This window comes from Triticum aestivum, chromosome 4D, assembly GCF_018294505.1.
Source record: "Triticum aestivum cultivar Chinese Spring chromosome 4D, IWGSC CS RefSeq v2.1, whole genome shotgun sequence".
Taxonomy (NCBI): domain Eukaryota; kingdom Viridiplantae; phylum Streptophyta; class Magnoliopsida; order Poales; family Poaceae; genus Triticum; species Triticum aestivum.
In genome coordinates this window covers 175,477,407-175,483,406 of record NC_057805.1, presented here as the reverse complement: position 1 = coordinate 175,483,406, position 6,000 = coordinate 175,477,407, and positions in this window count along the sequence as shown.

Here is a 6,000-nt window from a genome sequence, read left to right as displayed (position 1 = left end):
CTTAGAGTTGTGTCAGCTCTGATTCATCGAGGATGAATTGGAAAGTTGTGAACATGTCCTACTGTGTGTGAGCTAAGTGTGTGAACACAATTTGGTAAAGGTAGCGGTGAGAGGCCATGTAGGCGTACATGGTGGGTTGTCTCATTGCAGCCGTCCTCAGGAACTGAGTTCTGCGTTTGTGATCCATGAAACAGCTACTACCACGCATTGGAATGCTTAAGTGCCCCTCTCGACTTATTAATCAACCTGATCTCTGTCCAGGAGTTGCAACTAGTTTCTGGTGTTTGTAGGTAGTGTTAGTAGTCTACCAAGTGGTACCCGGTACAGGTGGGCTTGGGACAGACTAGGCACCGTGGCACGGTGTACCAAGCGTAGATCCATCCGTCGAGGTGGGCTTGGGAACCCTGCACACATCGTTTGGGGCCGTGAGCGACACCCCGGCCGGATCTCCTTGCGGATGGAACCCGAATAGGCGATAAACCTGGACTAGAGACTTGTGTGGTTAGTCAGGTCGTGGCTGACTCCCTCGCCGGGCTTCCGCTTGAAGGTTGCCGAGGTACACGACGTGTACATGGTGGTAAGTGGCGAGAGCGTGTGTGACGAAGTACACCCCTGCAGGGTTAACATCATCTATTCGAATAGCCGTGTCCGCGGTAAAGGACTTCTGGGTTGCCTGTACAGTTCATAGACAAGTGAAAGTGGATACTCTAAAATGCGCAAGATAAGCGTGAGTGCTATGGATGGCGTTCTCGTAGGGAGACGGGAGCGGGTCCATAGTGGTGTATTGATATGGTGAATATGTGGACTCGTGTGCGCCACCTCAAAAGAGGTACTTGCAGTCGTAGTTCAGGATAGCCACCGAGTCAAAGCTGGCTTGCTGCAGTTAAACTCCACCACCCCCTTTGTTGATACCGATGCATATGTAGCTAGTTCTGATGTAAGTCTTGATGGGTACATTTGTACTCACGTTTGCCTATTTTATGCTTTGCAGAGAGACGTCAGTCTCGCTAGTAGTTCCGTGTGGACTTCGACGTTTAGCTTGATACCTCAGCTACGATCTTGTGCCCTCGGCAGGATCTGGTAGATAGTCAGGCTTCTCAGCCTTTTTCATTTATAGATGTCTGTACTCAGACATGTTAAGCTTCCGCATGTGCTTTGACTTGTATACTCTGAATGTTGGGTCATGAGACCCATGTTTGTAATATCTGGCTCTTCGGAGCCTAATGAATAAATACTCTGAGCCGTAGAGTCTTGTTGTGATGCCATGTTGTATTTGCACATATCGAGCATATTGTGTGTATGATTGAAATGCTTGGTATGTGTGGGATCCGACAACCTAGTTGTTTATCCTTGGTAGCCTCTCTTATGGGGAAATGTAGTCTTGTGCTTCCATGAGCCATAGTAGTCCGCTACAGCCCGGTTCACCGGAGTCCTGCTAGCCCAGCACTACGGCTCCGGAACACTTGACTGGCCGGCATGTGATTCACTTTGTTCCTGTGTCTGTCCCTTCGGGGAAATGTCACGCGGTGACATCCGGAGTCCTGCCTAGCCTGCTGCAGCCCGGGTTCCCGGAGTCCTGTTAGCCCAGTGCTACAGCCCGGATTCGCACGCTGTTGACCGACACGTTCGATATTGATTCATGTATGCCTGTCCCCATACGTTAGTGCCGCTTTGGGTTCACGACTAGCCATGTCGGCCCGGGTTCTCTGTCATATGGATGCTAGCAACATTGTCATATACGTGAGCCAAAAGGTGCAAACGGTCCCGGGCCATGGTAAGGCGACACCCGTGGGAGTACCGTGCGTGAGGCCGCAAAGTGATATGAGGTGTTACAGGCTAGATCGGTGTGACTTGGAATCGGGGTCCCGACAAGGTCGACGGCGAGGCGAGGCCACGGCTTCAGGCGGGCTTGCGCGAGGGAGAGGAGGGGTGAGAGGGCAAGGGCGACGGCAGGCGACGTCGATCCAGAGCTGTGGCGATGCGGCGGGCTGCGACGACGCGGCGACGGGATCGGGGTCACCCGATCCCGATCCAATCGGGGAGAGAGAGGGGGAAGATATTTCGGGGGGGTGTGGGGGTGTCGGTGGGTGAGTGGGGAGTGGGGGTAGGTTATGGGGTGCGGGGTGGGCTGGCCAGGTGGGTTGGTTCAATGGCCTGCTGGGCCGGAGCCCTGGGGGTGTTCTTTTCCTTCTTTTTTTTGTTAGTTTTCTTTTCTATTTTTGTGTTTTCTTTTCTTTTTATTTATTTTCTTTTCTGTTTTAAAACATTTTAAAATATTTAGGCATTTTCTAAAAAGGAGTTCTCTTCACTATAATTACCTATGTAATATTAGGCACTACCCGAACATTTTTGTTTTAACTTTTGAAAAGTTTGATGATTGACATTATTTAAATTTTTGAATTTGAAAAGTTTTGATCCAACGCGAGATTAGCAACAGTAACCGGGGTGACGTGGCACCATTAGTAGGGTATTACTGTAGCATAATTCTCCGGGCGTCACATATGGCCTCAAACAAGCCCCTCGCGCTTGGTATGATACACTCAAAGACTTCCTGAAGAGCAAAGGCTTCAAACCTGGTTCCCTGGATCCTACACTCTTCACGAAGACATATGATGGTGAACTGTTTGTGTGCCAAATATATGTGGATGACATTATCTTCGGCTGCACCAACCAGAAATACAGTGATGAGTTTGGACACATGATGCAAGAGCAATATCAGATGTCCATGATGGGTGAGCTGAAGTTCTTCCTTGGTCTTCAAATTCATCAGCAAAGCAATGGCATCTTCATATCTCAAGAGAAATATCTCAAAGATTGCCTAAAGAAGTTTGGAATGCAAGACTGCAAAGGTTACACGACGCAATGCCAACCAAGAGTCATCTAGGTCCTGACGCCAATGGTAAAGAGTTCGATCAAAAGGTATACCGCTCCATGATTGGTTCTTTACTTTATTTATGTGCATCTAGGCCAGATATTATGCTTAGTGTTTGCATGTGTGCTCGATTCCAAGCGGCACCAAAGGAATCGCCTCACTTAGCTGTGAAGCGAATACTTCGATATTTGGCTTACACCCCAACATTAGGATTATGGTATCCAAAGGGCTCAGAGTTTGATCTAGTTGGATTCTCGGATGCTGACTATGCTGGTGACAAGGTGGATCGCAAATCTACATCAGCCACATGTCACTTTCTAGGACGATCACTTGTTTGTTGGTCTTCAAAGAAGCAGAACTGTGTATCACTCTCCACTGCTGAATCTGAATACATTGCTGCTGGATCTTGCTGCGCTCAGCTTCTATGGATGAAGCAAACACTCAAGGACTATGGCATCCATCTGAAACAAGTACCACTCTACTGTGACAACGAAAGTGCCATCAAGATAGCCAACAACCCAGTTCAGCACTCGAAGACAAAGCACATTGAAATTCGTCATCACTTTCTCAGAGATCATGTTATGAAGGAAGATATTGACATCATTCACGTCAACACTAAAGAGCAATTGGCAGATATCTTCACAAAGCCCTTGGATGAGAAAAGGTTTTGCAAGTTGCGGTGTGAGCTAAATATCTTGGAATCCTCGAATGTCCTGTGATCAGCCACACATCCTAACACTTATGCATGTTGATGACTTAGATGTGCAACACACGAAGTAATGTATGTCTTCAATCAATGAAGACTTACACTCTGACTATGAATACATTAATGCAGAATTTGACTTCGGAGCGCCACGATAATTGTGCGCCGTGTCTGGGTCTAATACTTCCTATACGGTGGGTAACGCCTCCACCAAATTCTTCTTTTTGAAGTGTGTTTCTCCTGGCGTTACATTTGCTATGTCTTTGCATTTGGTTTGTCTTCAATATCAACATGACTCCATGTTTATCTTCACAATGTTGATTTGGTCTTATTCTGATATATACATATATTAGTGTTCTGTCCTCTACAGCATTCACTTATAGCTATGTCTTCTTGTTTGAATCTTTTGAACTAAGTGAATGTGATCGGACCCTAACCTCTCTATGCTTTCTACCTCAAACTCTATCTATCCAAATCATATGCATTCTGTTGAAACTGTCGAATGTCTTCTCTGCGTCCTTGTCAGCAGAAGATACAGAGACAAACATTAAATCTGTTTTAAATGCTCAATCCTTATTGCCTGAAACCCGGAGAAGCCGGAACGACCACCCGACAGTCCAGGCGTGTGTGGGAACATGGGACAACTCCCAATGTGTTGCATGTTCGCCACGTGTCCCTCAGATGTGAACCGCCAGGGGAACCTGCGTAATTGCGCTGTGCCGTCCCTCTCCCTATAAATGCACATCCAATCGCGGTCAAAACACTTCTTCCACCTCTCCACCTCAACAAACCCTAGCGCCACCGCTAGCTCTCGACGATGCCGACGACGAAGCGCTTAGCTGTCGCGACCTCTCCGACGTCGTCTTCCCGCCGGCCGCGGACATCGTCTTCTCCGCCGCCGCCGTAGGTGTCCTCCGTCGCCAAGTTAGGGCACGGAAGATCGAACTGCTCGGCCTCATCTTCTACTCCGTCTAGCAGTTCATCGTGTGGTAAATTAAAACTCTCTTTTTACCATCTTTTTGATTCGAAAGATTCATCCTTTCTACCAAAAGTTGTTTCTGCCTCCACAAATTTGGATCTATCTTGTTCTGCATCTCATATGATGCCAAGTATATTCACTTATGCTTCACACGTAGTTAGATTCCTCACTTGTACTTATTCTTGGATTCGTACAAATCTGGAACCAACTCTCAACATATAAGTGAATGTCTTCGCGCTATGAGGTCAATGTCTTCTAAACTGATTTATCTTCAAAATCTTCTAAGAATGCATATGACCTCTTCCCCTTCCCTCGCATCTCTAATGATGTCATAGGTACATGTCCGTGGGAGAATCCCTTGGTTCTCATAGTCTGCATTCATTTGCAGAATTCTTACAGCATCATATCAACTCTCCCGAAGCCAGTTCCTGTCTGACCAGCAGACGGAAGCCTTTGACAGTGTTGAAGCCATTCAGTCTGAACTTCATGGCAATAGATAAGTCAGCTAGGAAGGGTGGCAGACAGCGTCGTGGGAATACATCGAAGGATTTGCCACCAGTTCTCTATGAGATGTACAAGACAGATCCAGAGGAAGACTACAATCAGCGCAAAACATGAATCCAATGGATTCGAAGATATTGGGTAGAACAATGGTACAAGTACAGGTTCGTGACCCAAGAATATGCTGAAAAGAATGCCATCAAGCGACCCTGGGGAGACATCTTGTACAGAAATCTTCCACCCAGGTCCAGAGCTGAAGCCATTGATCAAGGCTTCTATCCTTGCATGGTCCGTGGACCGCAGCCTGCTGATGCCGACCCATCTTCATTGCTATGGTGTCGTGACGACAATCTGTTCAAGCGCAACTTCCAGTTTGCCAAGAACTCGGCCAAAGAGAACAAGAAGTCGCTGGGATTAGACTTCAACCCAGGTCCCTCTGCTCCTCATGCCGATGGCACACGCGAAGCTGAACCCAATCTTGTTGGGCCCTTCTATAACCTAGAAGGTCTCATCACTCATATTATGGTTCAAGGGAAAGACGTGGATCAACCTGCAGATGACGCTGATTCTGACGAAGCGCCTGCACCACCGAAGCCTAAAAAGCTGAAGAAAACCAAGGCTTCAAAGCCTTCCACTGCCTCAAAAGCTTCGCGAGCGAAGCCTCTGGCCACTGCTCCTCCTGCACCAAGTGTACAGTCCGAAGATCTCTCACGCATCTCCAAGTCTGAGAAGAAGAAAAAGAAGCCCATGCACACCACTGGTCCAGCTCTAACTCCTGCTGCTATTCTAAGAAATGAGAACGACGCTATTGATCTGTCGAGTGACAACGATCTTGCTGATGATGCTCTTGAGCTACTGATAAAGAGCAAGCAAGAGGCGGAAATCTTCAATGATCTTCCCCTCTTCGATGTGGACATCCTGAACAAGTTCATTGATGAATGGTTT